The 24,498-nt window shown below is 45.1% G+C and overlaps 1 protein-coding gene across 1 annotated transcript in view; it reads right to left on the reverse strand.

Annotated features, from left to right (window-relative positions):
• Positions 1–13,376, reverse strand: part of Syn3 (synapsin III) — a 399,638-nt gene extending 386,262 nt beyond the window's left edge. The window contains exon 1 of the mRNA XM_041673952.1: positions 13,285–13,376. The gene's annotated coding sequence lies outside the window, so the exon portion shown is untranslated. The remainder of the gene's footprint in view (positions 1–13,284) is intronic.
• Between the last annotated feature and the right edge of the window lie 11,122 nt (positions 13,377–24,498).

Genomic DNA, 24,498 nt, shown 5'->3' on the forward strand with positions numbered 1-24,498 from the left:
GTTTTCTGAGACACGGTCTCTCACTGAACCTGGAGAGCTCACCAATTCAGCTAGACTGACTGTCCACCAAACTTCAGGGATCTGCCTCCCTCAACCCCTACCTAGGGTTGAAGTTATAGACAGGTACTGTTTTCCCTAGCTCTTTTTGGTGGTGGTGGTGGTTGTGGGGATGCTGCCAGCAATTCAAGCTTAGGTCCTCAGGCTTGCACAGCATACTTTACTGACCGAGTCACATCTCTGCATATGACATTCTTGACAAGACATAACATGGTGATGGAGATCAGATCTGTGGTTTTGAGATGTTAAAGGTGAAAATGTTTGTGACGTTGGCAGGACAGCAGGAGTTTATAGCATGTTACACCAGAACAAGATTGATTTTCCTATGGGAATATATATATATAATATATGTAATTATATATATAATTACATACATATACATATATACATAATATATACATTGTATGTATATATATAATTACATACATATACATATATACATAATATATATACATTGTATGTATATATATATAATCAATTTAAAGACTGAGTCAGGCAGGCATGATAGCACATCTCTGTAATCCCAGCACTCCAGAGCCTGAGGCAGGAGAATTGTGAGTTTGATACTAGCTTGGACAACACACTGAGACCCTGAATGACATTATTATAAAGCCAGTCAGTCGTCAACCCACATTGTCTCCTTGACTAAAAATTCTAACTTGGGAGTAGAGTTCAATTTCTCTTCCTTGACCCATAAGTCTATAGCACATTTGGTTCCAGGGACCCTTGTAGTGACATCTTCTCTAACTCTCCCTTCCCTGGCCTCTCTACCTACTATAAGAGTCACTCATTGTTCCCCCCACCCCACTTCTGACCCATTACTGAGCTTCACAGGGAGGTTGAATACCAGCTTTACAGGCAGATCTTCTCTAAGTGATTTTCCTGCATTGAAAGCTCTCTCTGTGCCTTTGTATGGCTTCATATTTTACCCCCACAAGGTTTATGACCATGTGATGTTATACAGTGGACAGGCAACAGTACTGTCAGTCACACAGAGTATATACCACCTAAAAACAGAGGGAAGGGGTCAGGATCTCCACTTGGGGAGGATGGCTCATTTAGGGATATTTTCTGCGTTATCCACCAAAGCATGTGATCCAGGAGAGTAAAGACCTCAGCTGACTCTCCAGTGATAGACACCAGTACTTAGAATGCCACTAACCCACAGGTAAGAACTCCTCAAATATTTGTTGAATGGATAAATGAATAAAACCCAAGAGATGAGCATTCAGCCATGAAATTCTCAATTCTCTGAAACTGATGTTATGTTTTCATTTTGTATCGTCCTTCAAAGTAGAGCAACCCCAGTTTAGAATAATTAATTCGGCCCTTGACATTTAAAACTGTAATCAGTCTGACATCTTCCTGCTAGAGCAGGAACAGGATCCAGGAAAGACCAAGGCTGGGCACTCAGGCTTTCTTAGAGTAACATGATGCGGAAGCTACCCAGAGGTGCTGCCTCCACGGACAAAAGGGAGGATTAGCACCAGCTTCTGGGCATCCTATAGGTTCTCAGTCAGCCCAGTGAGCCAGCCCGACACGTGAAGGAAGCTGAACACATGGAGTACAAGTAACAGACTCAGTGTCACACAAAGGTGGAGCACATGTGCTGTATGTTGAAGTCAGGTGTTTGTAGCCTTCAGTCCCATCTTTCATCCACTTGGGACTTAAGAAACAATGCTTATTCATGAGCGTAAATATCAGAGGAGTCTCGCAGGTTGTGCCAACTCTAAAAACAAAGAATCAACCTGGATACACACATGGCCTGGTTCTTCTCAAAGACTGACATCATCAAGTCTGATAGAGCAAGATGCTGAATACCACAAATATTTAATCGAGCACCTGCTCTTCAACAGGTCCTGGGCTGGGGTTTTCCCCCAGATACTGTCATTTGATTTTCAAGATTATCAGAAACACTTTCAGCAAACATGCAGGTGTTAGCACTGTTTATACACAGAGAACGACATAAACCCTGCAAGCAAGGATGCCAGGGAACTCCCTACTTCCAGCCATGCCAGTTCATAACCTGATAGTTATCTTGAAGACAAAACAGTATGCAGTCCCAGGAAAACCCATGCAGACTTTGCTTTCTACTTCTTTTAGGCAAGGTCAGGATAGGTACTGCTATTTGAGGCTATATGCACAAAAACCAGGTATAACACAGGATTTAGTGACAAAAATATTTTTAAAGGTATTTTTGACTGTATAGTTCTTCATTTCATACTAGGGCCTTGTAACCTAAAACATAAGATTAATCCCTCTATATCTTTTTTTTTTAATTTTTACTGATGATTAACCAATAAATCTGCTTTCTCAAAGGAAAGTTGGAGGCTATAGGGGTCCATTTGTTGCCAGAATTTCTGTACTCTGAGTAGTAAGAGCATGCAAGGAAGATGCTCCCCTACTGGACAGCTCTGTCAGCATCCTGCCCCTCTATCTGTTGGCTCTCCTCTCTCCTTCTACCCACTCCTGTGAGCTGTGTCCTCTGGTCCTGTGGAATAACAGCAATGTTTATTTCCTAAGATAACCTTTTGCTTATCTGAAGTTGCTCTCAGGGTGATGCTTTCTTAACAACACAGTGATTGGGCAAAGAGTCAAGTGTTTGTACTTTTTAATGTCTACTTGATGTGTTTTAGGTCTGGCTATACATCTCTGGTCATACAGGGTATCGCCACTTGCCTCTTCATTAGACAATGACAGCAACCATTTCTGTTCAGCATTTTGGAAGCCATACTCCAGAAACAAGTGAGTTAGTTGGAAAGACAAAGGACAGAAAGCATACATAGCAAGAGCTGGTGCAGTTGAATGGAGTATGAACCAGCCACACGTGTGGGGAAAGTGTCTCCAGCTACCCATGAGGGAAGATTGCTCACCTGGGAGGCAGAACCCACACAAAACATGGCTTGTGTCCTGAGCCTGCTTCAGAACAAGGACCTGGCCTCCTGGCCTCACATTATGGCTGCTCACTGCTCCCTATGCCTAGTGAGCACAATGCCAAGTCTGTGCATCTACTAAAGTCTTCAAACTCTAAGAGGGCATGGAAGCAAGAATGATTAGATTCAGTTCATCTCAAATTCCTCAACTGAAAGAAAAACCTCACCAAATAAAAACAATACAACTTCGTACCTAAGACAAGAAGACATGGTCCCTATTTCTTGCAATCTACGGACTAACCAAGTGGCACGGGACAAGTCACTTAATTTCTTTGAATTGCATTTTCTCAGCTATAGGATGAGGGTCCTGATCTGTAGAACATGAAGTTTCCTTCTGGTTCAGGTAATCTTCTACAGCTATTTCAGACAGTAAAGCAGACAATCCACAGTAATCTGGCTGGGTTGACCTATATCAAAGTTGGGGCACGGTTTCTAGAATGAAGAACAAGGAATTCACAAAGGCAGACAACACTACCACTTTCAGCGCCCCCCCATCTCCCGCAACCTGCTGCCACCCCAGGGAGTCTACTGGACGGATTTGGGTATCAGCCTTATTGTTCACTAACATGGTCTTGGGCATGTCACTCTAGTTCTGAGAGCTTTGACTTTCCACATCTGTGTGCCAGTGGAGTTCATCCACCCATTCCCAGGAATGGGAGAAAAACACAGTGGTTAACTATTGTGACTCCCCTGTCACCCAAAGGACACAAGCACCATACCCTTTGTTCGAACATGGTCTACTACCAACCTCAGCTCACACCCTCATTCTGAAGCTCATTCCTCTTGAAAACACAAGCACCGAGAGTAAGAAAGGCTCTTGCTCCTCCCCCCACCCCTGTGATGGACAAACTCAGAAAAAAACTGGTGACTTAGCTCAAGGACATGCAAAGTTCTTCACCAACAAAGCCTGGCCTAGAATGCAGGATACAGGACGGCAGACATCCAGGGCTGCATAAGACACCGTGACAACCATTTGTAGGTTCTACTCTGCATAAACAAATTTGGGATCACTCTCCTATATGAACACACGCGGAAAAGTAGCTGAACTTTTTACTTCTGCATGGGGGCAGTGGGGCGAGGGAAGGGGCATGTACCAGAGGGATCATGTAATAATCATGTGAGCATGGGACAAGAGAACGTCTCGAAGTGCCGAGTTTTCAGCTGGCAGCAGTTCCCAGTTGCTTCCCACATGTCTGCCCACTTCTGCTCTTTTCAGTTTACCCGCTGAAGCAGACAAGCACACACGGGAAGCCTTTCGGGACATGTAAGGAGGGGTGTCAAACTGCAGCAACAATCCAACAAGAAAACCATCACAACTGTGCTACCCACAAACTAAAAGGAATTGAGGCATTCTCTATCCCCTGACAGCCCAGCCTGAACAGCCGGAGAGTGCTTCCAAATTCATTCAGGCACATTGGTAGCTCAGGGGTCAGGGACCTGAAGGTTCTTGGCAAACAAGGTAAAAATCATCAGATTTCAGAGGAACCTTATTCCACAGCCTGCTGCGGCAGAGGGCTAAGGAGGGAGCGCAAACAATACAAGGAAAGAGCTGCTTTGAAACTGGCTCCTTGGCACACCAGCTCCCATCCTGGCTTGATTCCCAAAGCAAAGCCTTTATCTTTAGAGAGCATTTGACAGAAAGCCACACCAAGAACAAGCCTGATCCCAGCTCCCTCTGAGCACAGTGCCCTACCGGTGTCTGCCAGAACCATGTGCACTTCAGCTCACAGACCCAGAAAGGGAGATAGATCAGCCTTCCTGAGATCTCACTGCCGGCCAGTGGCAGCACCTTGGCCAGAGCTCGTCCTGACCTCTAGCCTAGGGATGTTTTTCCCTTTACTCAGGTGCGTTCTCTTCCCTCCCAGGCCCACTCCCTCTGCCAGATCCTTGGGCTCACCTCCTCCTTCTGAGGATCCCGCCAGGTTGAACAATGCTCAGAAGCAGATGGCTGTTAAACAATTCATTGGGGGCATGTGATGCTGTGCCCATCCCAGGAGGCAAGGAGAGGCTATGGCCCTGCAAAAGGGCTCTCTTTCATCTAAAGAACAACTCCTCCTCTTCCTCCTCCTCCCACTCCTCCTCCCCCTTCTAGGTCCTCCTCTGTAGTACTACTGGAACATGTGCTCTACTTGGGAGGGAGGCAGGAGGCGAGTATAGCTTTTATTGGAAAGCAAACGTCAACAGTGTGCTGAGCTCTGCTGTATCTCTTCACACTTAGGAGAGGAGGAATGAGAGAGAGAGAGAGAGAGAGAGAGAGAGACAGAATGAGAATGATTAACCCCTGTGTTCCAGCTCTGCTTCTCAGTGAAGCCAGAGAAACAATACACTTAACCAATGGAGTGCCGGCCCCAGGCATTACATCACCAGCAAGCCCCCTCATTGGCTAATAATTCCTAAAAGGCAAAATCCTATCTTTAGACGCTTAACCCCTTCCTAGTTAGCAAATCAAAAAGAATTTGGTTTATACCAGTGTTTCCCAAACTCGTTTTCATCTAATTCCTTCAAAGAGCTTTTTAAACATGAACTTTATAGTCCTATGCCTCAAATTATCCTTACCACAACCTTCAGGGGTGTGTGGCTATCTATTTTAACAGTAAAAAGAGCAGGGAACCAAGAGCACTTAGAACCTTTCCTTACTAAGGGAAGTGACATTTTTCTGAGTATATATAACATACCCAACACTTAGAGTCTCTTCCCACTCAAATCCTACCCTAGGCAGGGGACAACCCCTTTCACAAGCAAGCTTCAGTCAGGCCTCTTGGCACAGAGCTGCCATTCCAGCTACTCTGGAGGCTGAGGCAGGAGGATCACAAGTTCAAGGCTGGCTTGAGCTACAGAGTAAGTCCAAGACCAACCTCAGCAGCAGGGTGAGGTTGTGTTTCTCAAAATGAGAGGTAAAGAGGGCTACAGATGGGCTCCCCAGTAGGGCACCAGCCTACCCTGCATAAGGCTGTGGGGTCAGGCACCTGCACTGAACAAAAGAGATCCTAAGTCACTTGCCCAAGAGCTGGGGCTCACTATGAAGGCCAGGCTGTGAGTACACTGCGAATTTCCCACCTTTTTGATATCAGGTTTCACTCTATAATTTTGGCAGTCCTAGAGGTTGCTATTTAGACCAGGCTGGCCTTGAACTCACAGAGCTCTACCTGCCTCTAGCTTGAGTGTAGGGATTAAAGGCCTGCACCACGATGCCCAGCATGGGGTTCCCACTTAAAGTTAAACCAGGCCATTTGATTTGCATTTTGCATTTGTCTCACATGGTCTGTTTGTTAGATTACAGAAAATATTAGTATAGCTGATGAACCTGAAAAGAACTGAGAACTGGAGAGAAAAGTGACTTCTCAGACAGGTATATTAAGAGGCACCCAGCCATTCTGGAAATCACTGTTTCTCTCAAGTTCATTCTGTCTGCTTCTACTGCAAACCTCAGCCTCACCAACATGTTCTCCAGGAGGCTCCCTCCTGCTTCCTAACCTGGGAGAGATGCCCTTGCTGTGTGCTTCTCAGGTCCCTGCACCTGGGAGTTGCGTTGTTTGTTTACTGGATAAGCTCAGTGAGATGAGAGCTGTGTCTACCTTTTCCACCCACATATGCCCACAACAGCGCCTACCATATGTGAATACTCAGTCGTGGCTGACAGGGAGAGAGGGGCCAGCAAAAGAGGCTTGTGTGGATTTTTAAATGGCATCGTCGTGTTGGAATGAGAAAGGCAGAGGAATGAAAAGCCTGAGACCCACATGAGTTAAAGGTCTAATCTTGGGCATATTGATTGAGGTGGAAGGCATATTTTCGGATTCTTTGTCTAAAAAAGGACCACAGTTCCTTCTTGATAGGGTAGCCATGGGCATCCCATTAAATAATGGCCCACATCCTTTGTCACTAGAACTCATCTGCTTTATAATCTGAGAGCTGGCACCTGCCCTTTAATGCTACCCCTAACTCACCTGCTTGACTCTAACCCACATCAAATGCATGCTCTTCATGGATATATGATGTATTTGGGTAGTTCAGCCCCCACACAGTCTCTCCACTGTCAAAATGCCCATGCCACCTACCCCATCTTTTTACAAACTGAAGTGAATTTTACACAGTGCAAAGTTAAGCACTTTAAAGTGCATTGTTGAGGGGCATTTAGCACCTTCATACTGTAGACAGCCACTACCTCTGTCTAGTTCTAGGGTCTCACCATTGTTCCAAAGGGAACCATTTAGCCAATTCTGTTGTCAGACTCCATCCCTGCTTCTCCTCAGCCTGTGACAAATGCTGATTCCTTCCCGTGTCTGTGGATTTACAGATATATGGATTGCAGCACAGGGCAGCACTTGACTTCTTATGTCCACAGGCTCTGTGTGTGAGTATCTGTCTGTATACTCACCCACTCGTACACATACAGAGGCCATAGGTGGATGGCGGGATGTCTTTCTCTATTGCTCCCCCACCTTATTTTTTGAGGCAGGCCCCCTTTGAGCCTGGAGTCCACAGCTTCTGATAGGCTGCCTAGCCAGCAAGCTCCTGGTCTTTACCCGCTAGTGCTGGGTTACAGGTGCATGACATCACACCCAGCCATGTCTAGTAGCAAGCTCATGATCTCTACCAGCTAGTGATGGGCTACAAATGCATGACCTCACACCCAGCCATGTCTAGTAGCAAGCTCATGATCTCTACCAGCTAGTGATGGGCTACAAATGCATGACATCACACCCAGCCATGTCTAGCCATCAAAGTCCTGGTCTTTACCCGCTAGTGCTGGGTTACAGGTGCATGACCTCACACTCAGCCAAGTCTAATAGCAAGCTCGTGATCTCTTCCAGCTAGTGCTGAGTTACAGGTGCAGGCCACCACACTCAGCTGTTTTACATGGGTGTAGAAGATCTGAACTCAGCTCCTCATGTTTGTGCAGCGAGCACTTCGCCCACTAAGCTATTCCCATAGTCCTGTGTCTTCCTTCATTTGTTTACATTTTTTAATGTTTACAAGGTCCATTTATAGTGCGACATTATTATTAGCACTTCGGTTGTTCTATGACTAATAATCCATTGCGTGCATATGGTATATTTTGTTCATCCACCCACCCTGTGACACCTTTCATCCATCCAATCCTAAACCATAATAAGCCTGACCGTCACCTCTGACCCTTCTCTCTTCTGCACATCTCCAAACTAGTGCAACAGCAAATCCTACCCATTCTATGCCCAAAATAGAGTTCAAATCCTTCTGCGCTTCCTCTGTGCTTAAACAAAACACCCATATCTCACTCACCTAACTTCAAGTTGGTATCAATACTTCATTATCCTCTCTAGTTGTAGCTCCTGGGATACTTTTAAAACCGAAGCTAGATCATCTATTCACTTAACTATAGTAACTGGGCCCTGTTATATAGAGAGTTTGCCTCCTGGAGGCAAAGCAAAACAAGAAAACAACCAAACAAAAAACCTCAAACAACAACAACATCAAAATCAAACCCCCCAAACAAAAACAAACACACAGCATTATATCGGGTCATTCCTTAGGTTAAAATCACTCACTGACTTCACTGTAAACTCTGAGCTCAGTGTGCCTCTAAGGCTTGTTAGCAACTTCAAATGCATCTCAAGTGGCTTGAAGTAACCCTTGAGCTATGCTTCTGCTACAGTGTGCTGCATCCCTCCACTTCATGGTCCATAGGCAAGCTATTCCTTCTGCTTCCTGATGTTAGCACTTCTGAGTACCAGGTATCACCATAAACATCATATACACACACACACACAGAGAGAGAGAGAGAGAGAGAGAGAGAGAGAGAGAGAGAGAGAGAGAGAGAGAGGAGACCTTCCTTAATGACTCTGTGAAGCCAAATCCATCATTTTATTCTTCAGGAAATATGTGCTGGGATTGTGGGCATAGCTCAGTGTTGGGGGAGGGGCTAGCATGGATGAATCCTGGGTTTAGTCTCCATACCCCAACTATCCACACATACATGTAATGAAGATGCCTATGCTTAAGACTGTTGGGCCCTAGGATAAAATATATTTCTATTCCATGGAGCTGTGGTGTAGTGAGGAAGACCAGCACAGGGAAGAGAACAAAATTAAAAAGTGCTATTAAGGGAGAGGAAAGGTATCTGCTTCACATAGCATAGTCCTTCCAAGGAGGCCACATTGAAATGCAAGGCACAAAGAATCACTCAGTCAGAGAGTCTGTTTTTCCCCTCTCATATCCTGACTCTACAAAGCAGTGGTTTAGCTTTCAATATTTTCTTTCGAAGGGTTGAAGCATACAATGCCCATCATTCTCTCTCCCTTAACAGACACAGCTGTACCTCCCTGCCTGGGACAGCCCCTACCGTGTGGAAGGCTCTCCAAACAGGCTGATTGGATTAATAAGTGGTTGAATCAATGAGTGAGTCATCAATGAAAGCATTTCCTGAAGCTTAACAAGTGACATGCTGTGACGGATACTGTCACTGTTATCTTAATGGGGACTCTATTAGGCTTGAGAAACACTGGGATGACTGTAAACTGAGAAGAAAAGTGCACAACTCTGTGTGTTGCGGGGCAGCTAGGAGAGGATACACACACATAGCAAGCACTCAGCAGGAGTCCACAGTCACTGGGGACACCAGTAGAGGTGTCTCACGGTAATAAAAACCCAAGCCCAACATTTACTTTCAGAGGCTGTAAAGAATTGAAGGCCAGAGAAACAAGCACCAAGTGACTTCTATGTGTAAGGCTGGTCCAAACCATCCTCATCTTTCCCCAAATCCACCCGGTCACACATAGAACCGATGTTGTAGGAAAAGTCCCAGGCTGTCCCAAGACCAAGAAGCTTGTTATCACCTAATTTTCAGCAGCCACGGGTGTTGATTGCTCATAGATCACATTTAAGCCCCTATTTAGAAACTGTTCGTCTAAAGGAACAACTGAAGTTGCGCCCCTTCTTGGGAGCATTCTGCATGCATTGGATGGCTAGTCAAAAGCCTCAATGGATGGATGGCTTGAGCCCCCTTTTCTCCTTTATCCAGAGCCTCGTCTTATCACCCCAACAACTTCTCAAGGACCCAAGGACCCTGCTACACAGAAATCTTAATATCTCTTCCATGTCCACCCCTGTTTCTGTGACAAAATCACAAAGCAACTCAGGAAAGAAAGGGTTTATTGTAGTTCATGAGTCCAGGCTGCAGCCCATTTGGGGAGTACATCAAGGCGGCAGGAGTTCGAGGGAGCTAATCAAGCCATAGGCAAGTCAGAGAAAGAATAAATGCAGGCCTACTGTTCAGCTCACTTCCTCCACACTTACACAGTCCAGGACTGGATCCCAGAGAAGAGCACTGCCCACCGTGGACTGAGTCTTCCCATCAACTAACAGACATGCTCACAGGCCAATCGGATCCAGACAATCAATCCCTCACTGAGACTTTCCTTCCAGGAAATTCTAGGTTGCGGAAAATTAACAAATAAAAGTAGCATAGCACCTTTGACTCTGCAACCAAGGAACCTTGCCTGTGACAACTAGGCACAATGATGTTCTCTCTCCCTCCCTGTTTCTCCCCCCCCCCACAGAGTCAGGGAAGGAAGACAGAGAGAGGAGAGAGAGGGAGGGAGAGAAACACACACACACACACACACACACACACACACACACAGTACAGGAGAATTGTCTGTATTCTGTCAGTCATGTTTTAAGTAAATGCTGATTGGCCAGTTAGGAAGTATAGGCGGGTCAACCAAACAGGAAGTAGAGGAGGGGCAATGAGAATAGGAGATTTCTGGGAAGCAGGAAGCTCCCTCTGCAGTCTAGCTCAGACCACCAAAGAAGCAAGATGTGACCTGCCCTGCTGAGAAAGGTACTGAGTCATGTCGCTAACATAGATAAGAATAATGGGTTGGTACAATTTACAAGAAATAATAAGAAGCCTGAGCTAATGGGCCAATCAGTTTATAACCTATGTAGAACTGTGTGTGATTTTCTTGGGACTTATCGGCTGTGGGGTATCAGACAGAACAGAAACCCCAACAAGCAGGCCCTTCATGTTACAGAATGGCGCCCACGTGGATAACTGCATCCACACAAAACCCGAGAGAGCTTGGGAAGTAATTGTGGGCAGAAAAGAATAGAGTTCAAGGGTAGCCTGGTCAACAGAGTTATTCCAGGACAAAGATATACAGAGAACCTGTCTCAAAAAGTAAAAATAAAAGAAATAGAGGTTTAAATAAAGCTGCATAAAGATGGAAAACACACAGAGAATCTTGATACTGTATGCTATTATGGTCTCTTTGAATTGTTTGAATGTTGAGGAAGGAGTAACAGCTGCTAAAAGATATTTGCTTATAAATGTTGCTGAATTAATCCAATATAGATATTTTAAAATTGACTTCAAAATTAAAGTCAAAAGGTATGTTACTTTGGAGAAGAGATTTTGCATTTGTTTCCACAGAAAATGAGAGGCTGTGGATTCATTCTGAGTTAAGAAAAATCCAATTTGATCAAGGAAGACCACCTGAGAAATCTCCAGCAGGAACAGATGGCCCAGATGTCTGAGTTCTTCATCCAGAACAGGTTTAAGACTGCTGCCTGAGATGATCAAGACTCACAGAATACTCCAGTAAGGACTTGATTATAACTAAATTTTCTTTAGGTCCCCATAAGATTATCAGCACCCCCAAACAGCTGGAAATAGCCTGGAATACTATGCCCACATTCCCAAAAAATGGACTATGGATATTTTCTTGAGATAATGGGCCAATCATTTTATAACCTATGTAGACCTATGTGTGATTTTCTTTGGGACTTGCTGGCTGTGGGGTATCAGGCGGGACAGAAACCCCAACAAGCAGGCCCTTCATGTTACACACACACACACACACACACACACACTCTGAGAGAGAGAGAGAGAGAGAGAGAGAGAGAGAGAGAGAGAGAGTTCACAAGGCCGATAATGTCTTCAAGGCAAATAGATGAAGTGCCCTTCTGGTCTCACGTCCCCCTGAGCCTTTGTTGTTACTGCTATACCAGTATCTATATGGCTTTGCCTCCATAGGAACTTCTGGGACTTGGGAGATAGAACGGAGAAAGGCAAGCTCAAGTAAGGCAGAAGTCTGTACATAGGGCCAAGAGATCAGAGAGCACAGGTACTCTATGTAAGCCCCCAAGGGCAATCCCTAATAACAAGATATAGGTCTTAGCCTCCTAAAATGATATACAATGACAAGCAAGTTCAGAAGCAAGCATCACATGGCAGCATCTCCCTGCCTGAATCCATGCCCAGAAGCCAGGGGTGCAGGGCTCTTGGTCAGTCAGCCTTAAGGAGCTAGAGTCTTTGTAGCCAAGTTGGCCGAAAACCAGCTTTACAACTTAACCAGCTTGTGAATCCTAGCCTCCGCCACTGCCCACCCAGCCTCCTTCATCAGGGGACAAACTTGTTCCACCTGGAAGTTTATTTCCCACCCACAAGTCCTGGTCCTACTGAGTAATCTGCTGTTTGATTAGCTAATGTTCTGACTCCTTCGCTTCTTTCATCAGCACATAAGAAAATCCACCTGAAATTTGTGCGGTCCCTGCCGCCCCCGCCTATACAGTTTTCAGGCTGGCAAATTCCAGTCTCCGCAAGTCTGCACTGAAGAGCAACCTCCCAACCTTCCTGGGAGCATCACAATCCACCTATCTCGTGCCTCTTGCACGACATTACATTGTAACCCCTCCTCTCGTTCCTGTGAGCCCACCGCCCCCCATGAACTCCCGAGACTCCCTTTCAGGCAGCTAGAGCTAAGCACAATGTTTGGCACTCAGCCAAGTAAGTCGTGAATAAATAACCGGGAAGCTCTATCAGTATTAGTCTCTGTTCCTAGCCTGGCCAAGGGAAACCCTCCTAGGTTTCTTCCTGAGCTCCAAGATAGCTGGAAATAGGAGATCTTGGGACAGATCTGAGCCCCAGGCAACAGGTCGTGAGGAATCTGCATACGTAAGGCAGGTGCTGGAATCCAGTGCTGAGCACTGGCACCTGCAGCGGTTCTCAGCTTCCCGGAGCAAGCTCTTCCCGGGAGACGTTTGGATGTTGGGTGGAAACCTCAGAAGCCATAGCCTTGCGAGCCCCCGGCGGAGGTTGGGGGTGGGGGGGGGTGAGGGGGGTTCTAGAGCCAGGGCCCGGCAGCAGCAGCCTGGAAAGACAGGGTGGCGCTCTGGGCCCACGGCTCACCCACAACCCACCAACACGGGGAGGGAGCTTATGGGGACACAGCACCAGGATGCGCCACCAGTTCGGACTTGGGTGGGTGCTCCCTATGGCCAGAAATCTTACAAAGTCGACTTTACTGTATCTTACCTTGCCAGCTACGGTGGCCCGTGGGTACCTCCGACCGGCGCCGCCAGTTACAAGATCCGCGGACTTGCTGCAGCTGGGACGCTCTGCCTCTGCTCCTTACAGAGCACGAGCGCCTCCGCCGGGCAGCCTGGCTTCCCCGTGCCGCGGAGCCCATTGGCTGGGGCAACAAGACTCCGCACCCAGTCCCGCCCCTCCTGCCGCTCCATGTCCCCCCCTCCCCCCCAGGCTTTCCTCCACAGCCAGGTAGGGAAAGTTGCTGCAACAAGCAAGCAGTACTCTCGCTGGCCTCAAGTGGCCAAATGAAGTGATCTTTCTTTATCCCAGGAGTAGAGATGCCCCTCAGGGAGTGCGAATAGTGCACTTCAGTATCCTAGGGAGCCAGCTTTGAGAAAGTCACCTGGCCTCCCTGAGCCTTAGGAGGAGCTACTGAGAGGCCGGGCAGCCACTTGTCAGCAAATGTTACAGGATTACAAGCACAAGAAGCAGCAGGGAGCTAGGCTCTTACTCTGGTGTGGGTCTGGCACGAGGAATTGGTCATATACAAGTACACAAACAAAAGACAAAGTCAGCTTGCTGTAAGCTGAGAAGGGTGTGTAGTCAGAACAAAAAAGGAATGTCACTATATGCCAGGATGGTCTATGGAAGCATAGGTGTGAATTAAGACTACAAGGTTAAAAGTAATCCCAGGTAGAAAAAGAAGGCAACCAGGGAAATCTCAACCCTCCAAATTGGCACAGACTATGAGGGCATTTGGCAGGTTCAGGTTCGCGTCTCCTGAGTCATTTCTATGCCTCAGTTTTTTTTAGAAGGTCAAAGCAGAACACCCACCCCCAAGACTCACCTGCAATATTTTGTTTGCTTTTAGAGACAAGTCTCATTACATGGCTCTGGCAGGCCTGGAACTTGCTGTGTAGGCCAGGCTGGCCTCCAACTCACAGAGATCTACCCTCCTCTGTCTCCTGAGTGCAGTTTAAAGGTGTGTGTCATCACACCCAGCTCTAACTGTAATGTCTAGATCTATAACTTAGTTATTTTTTAAAAGATTACCGGTGCTCAAAATGCATAGGAAAAATGCTTGGGAAAATTATAAGGAGAATTCTTGTCTGGATAGGTAAATTTAAAGAACCTTACATTTCTAAGGAAACAAGGAATAGGGTGGAGGTTTAGATAAGAAGCTAGGCAGATTACTGCACAAATATTCACATTTTATTGCAATATAAATAAAAGGTGAAAATTAGATGCAGGAGAACATGATGATTTTTCACTAAAAATTCAATGTATGGTAGCCAGTATATATCAACAAGGGTTTTACATTAACATGTTCTCCCATCATGCATTGGAGGTCAGTGGCACCTAGCATTATTTATTTTTATGTACTGAACTCGAATAATGAAAAGGGCCTGGAAATGGTAGACACCCTCAGAAGAGGCACTCCCTCACCTGAGATGTTGTTTAAATTTGGAGAAACAGCATATGATCTGCTAAGTCACTGGGTTTTGTCTTGGAGGGTGTACGAGGACTGGGGAGGCAGAAGATGCTAAGTCATTAATACATCCGAACCTTTGTCAGCAGCAAAATGAGCAGTAGCTAAAAGATTGCTTTCTAGAAAAATGCCTGTTACTTTTGCCTCCACACATTTAAAATTATTTTCTTATTTTTTAAATATGTATATCTGTGTGTGGGTTTGTACACATGAATATATATGCCTGCAGAGAGAGGGTAGAGGCAGGGGCCTCCCTGGAGCTGGAGTTACAGGCTGGTGTAAGTCACCTCACTTGGGTGCTGAGAACTGAACTCAAGTCCTCTGCAAGAGCAGAATCTGCTTTTAACCACTGAGCCATATCTCCAGCCCCTCTACCCCCACATCTTGAGGGGAGGGTTCACTTTCACTCTGTGAAAGCTGGCAATTCCTCAGGCCAGAACCCTTCACAGATTGTTTCACCTACAGTTCACCCCAAATCCTGGGAGCAGAATGCTAGTTCAACCTATCGGATGCTCATCCCGGAGACCTTGTCTCCCCAGAAAAAGTGACAAAAAAGGCCACAGACTGGACAGGACACTGCTCAGGGTGATGGTGACCACATCTAAAGAGACTGGACCGTATTGCCATGAGTCATAGAGAGCAGCCTCAGTGCTCCCTAAATTTCTGCCTATTTCTCAAGCTTCATCCATATGGCTACCCCTGCACCTCACCCTACCATTTTTCCTTCGTAACTCTCCATCTCTGCTACCCGGTCATTTCTGTTGCTTTGAACCAAGACCCTGATGGATTCAGCGAGGAGAGATTGCCTCACACAATAGCAAAGGAACAGTTTAGCACAGGTATCTGCATACAAGCAGATGTCCACATAGTGACAGGTGTACACATTCCTTCATTACTCCACAAGAAATCACACCCCACAATGTGGTGGTAGTAGGAGCATTTGAAAATGATATTTACATTTGAAAAGAACCCAGATACACTATTCTTAGCAGGTCTAAAAAAGAAGTGAGCAAGTTCTTATAATACCCAAGCTATCCTAGAAATAAGCTCTCTCCTGTAAAGATTATAGCTTGCAAGTATTTCACATTTCGTATGCACAGATTGTAGTTGACAGAGTTGTGGTTAGATCCTGGGTTTACTGAGCTGTAGCTTGGCTCTCCTTGTCAGCAAGGGTAGAACTGTTCTATTGTCTATGCATGGAAATATTTTTAAGGTGACTGGTGAGTTTTAGTTTTCAATATTTCTTTCTAACCACTTGAAATGATGCTTAAGATCCAAATGATCAAAGATAAATTATGGGATGGGGAGATTACTCAGTGGATAGAGCATTTGCTGTGTCAGCATAAGTAACCAAATTTGCATCCTCAGAACTCATATAAAAAGTCAGGTTTGGCAGCACACCTGTAACCCCAGTGCTCCTAAGGGAAGGTGAGGGGTAAAGACAGGATTCCCAGAAGCTAGCCTGCTATGAGCACCAGGAAACAACCAAGGGACCATGGTCAAACAGGGTGGGAGGCAAAGATGGACCAAGTTATCCTCTGACCTCCACATGTACCCCACAATACACACGTGGAAGTGTGTGGCCCCACACAGCCACACAAGATTAAAAAGAGACACATTTCTAGGCTTAGAAAACAATGAGGTTGGGAACAATCATGATCAGAATTCGGAGGGGTAAATGTTGCTTTAGAGTTAGAATCTAAGGGGCTCTGGAGTCTATTCAAAGAGGATCAATGGTGCAAGAACTTTTCAATCCCATCTACTCCCATGCATCTTTACCTGGAGAGGTGGTTGGACTTCATTTCACCTCTGAGCCCTGGTAAGAGGAGGAGAGAGAAGAATTGCATGGGGTGCATGTTTCTTTTCTTGAATTTCAGAGTCAAGTCTCAGTGATGCCCAAGTCTAGGGATGAGGCAGATTCTGAGCTGAAGACTTTGGGAGGCTTTCTGCTAACTTGTGTGTATTGTGGAGTATTTCTGCTGACATTGCAAAGAATTGCCATGGCAACCAGTAAAAGTTTCCCAGTTCTTGCCTTCTCCCTCAAAGGAGGCAGATGCCAGTGGGTGTTCCTCTGTCATTAAGGATGTACAGAAGATTCAGCTGATCATGTCACTCTCAAAGTCCAATACATTGGCCTTCAAGTCTCACTCAGAAGCAGCTCCAGTGAGGCCCAAAGTGGCCCAGTCCTGTGGGAGAGGGGATGAAAATACCTTTACAGTTATTCATTTCCATGGTTGGCTTCACATTCCAAAAACCTATCAGGTTAAAAAGCAAGATACTTGAATTTGTCAGCTTTCACCCAAGCCAAGCAGCTGGAAGGGGGCCAGGATACCAGCAGGTACACATTGTATCAGTATCAGTCACTTTTTTTGTTGTTGTGAAAAGACACCAAGACCAAGGCAACTTGTAGAAGAAAGAGTTTATTGGGGGTTACAATTCCATAGCCCATCATGGTGGGGAGCATGGCAGCAGGACGGTAGGCAGGGATGGGAGCTGAGTCCTTAGATGGTATGAAAAGTGGTAGGTAGAGAGAGAGAACTGTTAGGGGAAGGGTCGCTTGTTTGTCCCAGCCGCCCAGCTAGCTTAGACCCGAAGTAATCACACAGAAACTATATTAATTAAATCACTGTCCATTAGCTCTAGCTTCTTTTTTTTTTAACTTTTTTTTTATTGAGAAAAGAGAAAAAAAAACAAATTTCCTCCTCCTCCCAGCCTCCCATTTCCCTCCCCCTCCTCCCACCCTTGTCCCCCTCCCCCCACTCCTCTCCCCCTCCCTCTCCAGCCCAAAGAGCAGTCAGATTTCCCTGCCCTGTGGTAAGTCCTAGGTCCTCCCCCCTCCGTGCATTTCTAGGAAGGTGAACATCCAAACTGGCTAGGCTCCCACAAAGCCAGCACATTACATAGGTTCAAAACCCCGTGCCATTGTCCTTGGGTTCTCATCAGCCCTCATTGTTGGCCATGCTCAGAGAGTCCAGTTTTATCCCATGCTTTTTCAGTCACAGTCCAGCTGGCCTTGGTGAGCTCCCAATAGATCAGCTCCACTGTCTCAGTGGGTGGGTGCTCCCCTCGTGGTCTCGACTTCTTTGCTCATGTTCTCCCTCCTTCTGCTCCTCCTTGGGACCTTGGGAGCTCAGTCCAGTGCTCCAGTGTGGGTCTCTGTCTCTGTCTCCATCCATAGCTCTAGCTTCTTGTTGGCTAACTCTTATATTAATTCAACCCATCTCCATTAATCTGTGTATCACCATGTGGCAGCTGCTATGACTTCTCCACAGTGATGAACTATAACCTAGAATTGTGAGATAAAATAAACCCTTTCTCTCCCCAAGCTGCTTTTTGTTAAGGTATTTTACCAGAGCCACAGAAAGGAAACGAGGATAATCATACAACTTACTCCAGAATTGTGACTCTTGAACGTGAAGCGCCTGGCAGAACCAAGTCTGTGGGAGTGTTTGAATTAGAACCACTCTGGAGTCTGAACTCCAGATGTGCTTGAACTCTGTCCTACTTACCACTCACGTACAAGTCCCCCAGGTTCTTTGGCATGGGAACCCTGCAAAGAGGCTGCCTTGTCCACATGTCCTTTGCTTTCCATCCTAAACCCCACATAGACATATAAGTCTGAGGGGCTGGAGACATGGCTCAGAGGTTGGGAGCATTGCCTGCTCTTTCAAAGGTCCTGAGTTCAATTCCCAGCAACTACATGGTGGCTCCCAGCCATCTGTAATGGGGTCGTGTGCCCGCTTCTGGCCTGCAGGCATATACACAGAATATTGTATACATAATAAATGAATATTTTTTTTAAAAAAAGACATATAAGTCTACATATATTGGTCTCTATGGGATGCTCTATCATTTCAACCAAACTCAGCTGCCCAAGGAAAAGCTGACCTCAGTGAAAGCAGATATTTTCTCCTCACCTTCAGAGAAAAAGTACAGTGGCATTATGGCAGCACCGGAGCCATACCATCTTCACGAAATCTTTGCTCTGCTGTTTTGCAGTTATACAGCTTTTGGCAAGCTTAGGCACCCGGTAGCCATAATAGAAGGGCACTAATCATACCTAGGTCCAGGATAGCTAAGAGACTAAGATCTGTAAAATACATCACTTTCCTAACACCGAGCCTGCATAAAATGAGTACTTTACACATATTATCCACCTTTCTTGCATCTAGATTATCAATGACTAGGTTTCTCCAAGTAGCACACATGGGGCGGGAGAGATGGCTCAGTGGTTAAGAGTGCGTTCTGCTCTTCCAGAGGACCTGAGTTTGGTTCCCAGCATCCATGTCTGGTGGTTCACAACTTCCTGTACCTTCAGCTCCAGGGAATCCAACGCTCTCTTCTGACTACAGACACATGTGTGCATGCACACACACACACGTAATGATAATAATAACAATAAAATAGCAACAATAATAGTAGTAGAAAACAACACCACTAACAAAGCCTCCTCATTTAATGTTCAGACAGTGAATAGATTTCCTGATCTGGATAATGAGGTTGAGTGACCCAAGGTATGGAGCTCATTATCATGTTGTCATCATTGCTGTCTTATTTTTCTCAAACTCAGCCATCATATTAGAGTTAGGAGTATTGTCTATTTAATAGTGTTGGTTATGCCTAGCTCTAGCTATTCCTCCAGGAGCAAGCTCTGTGTCTTAGATTTTTTTTTTCCATGCTAGAACACCATGACCAAAAGCAGCTTGGTAGGGGGAGGGTTAATTCGGCTTATATTTCACATTACAGTCCACCACTGAGGGAGTCAGGGCAGGAACTCAAACAGTAACCTGGAGGCAGGAACTGAAACAGAGGCCATGGGTGACTGCTGCTTCCTGGATCACTCTTGGCTTGTTCAGCTTGCTTTCCTATAAAACCCAGAACCACTCCAGAAAGGATAGTGCCAATGGTGAGCTGGGCCAGCCCACATCAATCACCAATCAACAAAATTCTCCATGGGCTTGCCTACAGGTCAGTCTGATGGAGAAATTTTCTCAGTTGAGGTTCCTTCTTCTCAGATGACTCCAGCTTGTATAAAATTGACAAAAAAGTAAGCAACACGCTACAGAAGTAATCACAAGTGATTCCCTCTGTTTCCTCTCTCAGTTTTCTCCTCTGTCCTTGAGCCTCATAGAAATAAGGAAGGGACTTTGGTATCCCATGAAGGCTAAGCTTCCCTAGCAGCCCCACATATTGGCAGGCAGAACTGTTGTTCACATCCTAGCAGAGGCCATGGATGGGTTCTACACACCGTGCTAACTCTTCTGTAGGCATCTGATCATCCGATTTCCCCAGCTGCCCTAAATGGTAAGCATAGCCTTTATTCCCGTTTCTAAGATTGTGAAAGAAGAGGCCTAAAGAGATACATGCTTGAGATAAGGTCACGGAACTTTTTAATAAATGGCCAGATTCATAAGCACATCATCCCGTGTCTCTAAGCACCATGCTCTATGTCAGGTATGCTCTGATCACCTCTCTGTGATATACTGTCTCTTCCAGAGACCCCCTGCCTGCCTGTATCCTGACTCTTGATGGTGCATCTGTTTTTGATTTCCTGTGATTTCTTCCTTCCCAGTTCTGACTAGCATTTCACTTCTGTGACCTTATGCTTTCTGTCTCAGTCTTCTTCAATAGGGGGTTTCTACTTCACAGGAAACTTCTGAATCCCTATGTTTTTGTTTTTGTTCTTTTTTTTAATCAAAGGCGGGTTACTCTCAAGGGACCACAGATCCTGTTGTAGGATGGCAGAGCTTGTGTTTTGGATTAGGACTGTGGGCACCATTCAAATTGTCTCCTTTGCACACAAGCTTATGTCCCTTCTGGCATGCTTTTCAATACCCATCTGTTCCTGGGCATGTGGCATTATTTAATCAAGAAAATATTTTCTCTTATTTCCTCTTCGGTGTGTAACTCCGAAACTCCCATGAGACTAGCATGCATCAAAACCAATTAGAGCCCATGGCAGCCTGGGAAGTGCTTACATCACATGGTCTGTCTATTTTATCTCTAGGAACCTCCTTATATGGCAGGTTCCATGATGTGCTGAAGTATGTATACCCAAGATAAAGACTTACCTTGCAGCATTTTATTTTTTGCTTTTTGCCATTTTATTTTATTAAACATTTTAGTTAGTATGCAAAAATGTAACATTTTCACACACATATATCATTATGTGTTATGATAATACAAGTATAAATTTCTATTTTAAAGAATAAAAATTATATATAGTCCAAAATTATGTGTATTGGGACCCTGCTTTTTTATGTATTGTTTTTTTATTGAGCTATACATTTTCCCACTCCCCTTCCTTTCTCCCCTCTCCTTTTCCACCCTCCCCCTGCCCCCATGTTCCCAGTTTACTCAGGAGATCCTGTCTTTTTCTTCCTCATAGGTTGATTCATTTATGTCTCTCTTAGAGTCCTCTTTGTTGTCTAGGTTCTCTGGGGCTGTGGACTGTAGGCTGGTTTTACTTGCTTTATGTCTAAATGCCACTTATGAGTGAGTACAAATTAATTTGTCTTTCTGGGTCTGGGTTACCTCACTCAGTATGCTTTTTTTTCTAGTTCCATCAATTTGCCTGCAAATTTCAAAATGTCATTATTTTTTACTGTTGAGTAGTAATCTATTGTGTAAATATACAATTTTCCTTATCCATTCTTCAGTTGAGGGGCTTCTAGGTTGTTTCCAGGTCCTGGCTATTATGAATAATGATGCTATTTAAAAAAACTGAACAAATGTCCTTGTGGTATGATTGAGCATCTTTTGGGTATATGCCCAAAAGTAGTATTGTTGGGTCTTGAGGGAGATTGATTCCTAATTTTCGGAGAAATTGCCATACTGATTTTCAAAGCAGCTGCACAAGTTTACACTCCCACCAGTAACTCCCACCATTACTCCACATCCTCTCCAGCACAAGCTGTCATCAGTGTTTTTGATCTTGGCCATTTTGACAGATATGAGATGGAATCTCAGGGTTGCTTTAATCTGCATTTCCCTGATGGATAAGGATGTTGAACACTTCCTTAAGTGTCTTTCAGCCATTTGAGATTCCTCTTTTGAGCGTTCTCTGTTTAGGTCTGTGCCCCCTTTTTTTTTTTTTATTTTTCGAGACAGGGTTTCTCTGTGGTTTTGGAGCCTGTCCTGGAACTAGCTCTTGTAGACCAGGCTGGCCTCGAACTCACAGAGATCCACCTGCCTCTGCCTCCCAAGTGCTGGGATTAAAGGCGTGCACCACCAATGCCCGGCTGTACCCTATTTTTCATTGATTTTTCTTTTTGATGTCTAGTTTCTTGAGTCCTTTGTATATTTTGGAGGTCAGTCTCTGTCAGATGTTCAGAGGAACATGTTTTGAATATAGGACGTTCTCCATAGGCCTATGTAGTTGAACACTTGGTCTCCAGCTAGTGAGACTAGTTTGGTAGGTTGTGGAACCTTTAGGAGCAGAGCCTCTCTGGAGAAAACAGGGATCGTGGAGGATAGGCTTTGAGTTGTAGTCTAGCCCTGGAGCCAGCTTGAGTCTTCTGCTACTTGAACCAGTGAGATGTAATCATCTGTGCCTTTTGCTCCTACCTGCACAGCCCAGATGCTTTAACCACTGTGTCTTTTTAACATGATCCTTAACCTTCTGAAACTACAAGGTGAAACGAATCCTTCCTCCTTTAAGTCGCTTCTGCCAGACACCTTGTCACAGTGACCAGAAAAGCAACCAACGCAGAAGGACTCCAAAAACGCGGTATAAGCATGTGTGCTTCTAAAAGCATTTTCTGGAGGTGCTGATATGCAATGGCTTGATGGGTGCTGGGCTGATGTGGGTGGGTACCTGCTATATGAACTGCTATTGTTTCATTTTTCATCAATCTAACTCTTTAACTTAGCTCCTAATTCATGCTCAGCAACACCCATCCGAGGATGAAGTTCATAATCCACAAGGACTATTATCCTTTGGCTCAATTCACCACCATGAAGCTTGTTCATAGGTCTAGGCATTAAACATTGGTCCTGGTGGCCCTGGCCTGTCCTCTTTGCAGCTGAACTCCCTGCCAGCGCTCTACACAGACATTCTGGACACAGAATAATAATAATCTCAAGGGATATGCACTTGCAATCATTAGAGCTCATGGTTTTGCCAATGATGGACCGTCATGTTGGCTCCCATCAGATTTAGACAGGTCATTCATTAACTAGCATTTTCGTCCCACAAAGTATAAAAGTTGTGGTGAAATGACTCCTTTGCCTGCCAGGAAACAGCTGAGTATTTGGGTATATTCTCCTTAGAATTTCTTCCCAAATCTTAAATAAGCGTTGTTGACCCCTTTCTTATTTGCTTTCACTAACAACGCTAGTAGAGCAGAGAATTTGTGCCTCCCCGGGGAGTGGTCCTGGACCTACTGCTGCCCCTGGGTAGTTATATTTTAAAGTTCAGTGACATAATTAAAAGAGATTTTAACAGAGTTTCAAATGATGTTTGGCTATCTTGAAGACCAATGAAAGAGATCCATTTCAGAGCCTAGAATCACTTTGTAAAATCCCCATTAAGCTTGTCCTTCATTCTCTTTCACCTCGTGAGTGGTCCAGAAGTCAACTGTCCTCAAATCCCAAGACTCCATTCACTCCTAACCTCTGCACTGTTCGTGTTTATTTTCTTTTGGTTTCCCTTTTGGATATCTTGTCCTGTTTCTCCATTCATATTCTTTAAAACTTTCTTGTGTATGTGTGTGTGTGTGTGTGTATATATAGATACATGCACGCCACAGAGCAGTTGTAGAAGTTAGAGGTCACTCACTCACTGGGAATCAGTTCTTTCCTTTCATGTGGGTTCTGGGAATTGAAGTGAAGTCTTCAAACTTGGTCGAGAGTGAACACCTTTACCTGATGAGCCATCCCAGTAACCCAAGAATTTCAGGGGTTTGGTGTTATTGCTTTGTGGTACTCAAAACTGAACTTAGAGCCTCATACATACAAAGCAAGCACTCTACCACTGAGCCATATTCCCAGATCCACATCCTATATATTCCTTTAAGTTTGCATCAAAAATCCACAAGGACTGCAATAACAACCCAAACTCCATTAAATCTCGAACAGGTCAAGAAAAGGGGGAAAAAAGGAAAAATTCCTTTATATGGGTAAGGTGGAAGATATAGAAAATGAGATGATACCCATGTGGACTAGTCTCATCTTTTTACGTGTGTGTCTGGAGGTTACCATCAGCATTACAGATCACAGCCCTATAGACTGCCAGGGCAATAGTGTTCCCTTGTGGGGCAGCACTGATGGTGTCTGGGCCCACTTTTCCTAATAGGAGCTTCTTTCCGGTGTCTCCCCCGCCTTCTCATTTTTTAAAGCTCTTCCAAACCCATTATCTACTCATCCTGGTGACTCATATTGTATATTTGTGCCCTGGACTGATGTCACCAGGATGTGTCTGGCTGAATCATGTGAGGTTGAGTTTAGCATATGCAAATGCTGGGAGAGAATACAAGGATGGGCTTCCTGACTCTGCACTTACATCCTCACTCTTGGACCTCATAGCCAGAAAATCCTGTTCCATCACTTGGACCCTGGTCTACCTCTTTCTACTCCAAGAAATTACATTCCTTTATACATCGTTATAAAGCAGAGTAAAATAGTTTTGATGTATTTTTTTTCTTCAGGAGTTGCCACCATAATATGTAAGGGCCATGATGTGAGAAAAGAGTAGCTTGATAATATATGGACATTGTCCCATAACAAGCAAA

The sequence above is a fragment of the Microtus oregoni genome, unplaced genomic scaffold, assembly GCF_018167655.1.
Source record: "Microtus oregoni isolate MIOR12 unplaced genomic scaffold, Mior012 000001F_ref0000356, whole genome shotgun sequence".
NCBI lineage: Eukaryota > Metazoa > Chordata > Mammalia > Rodentia > Cricetidae > Microtus > Microtus oregoni.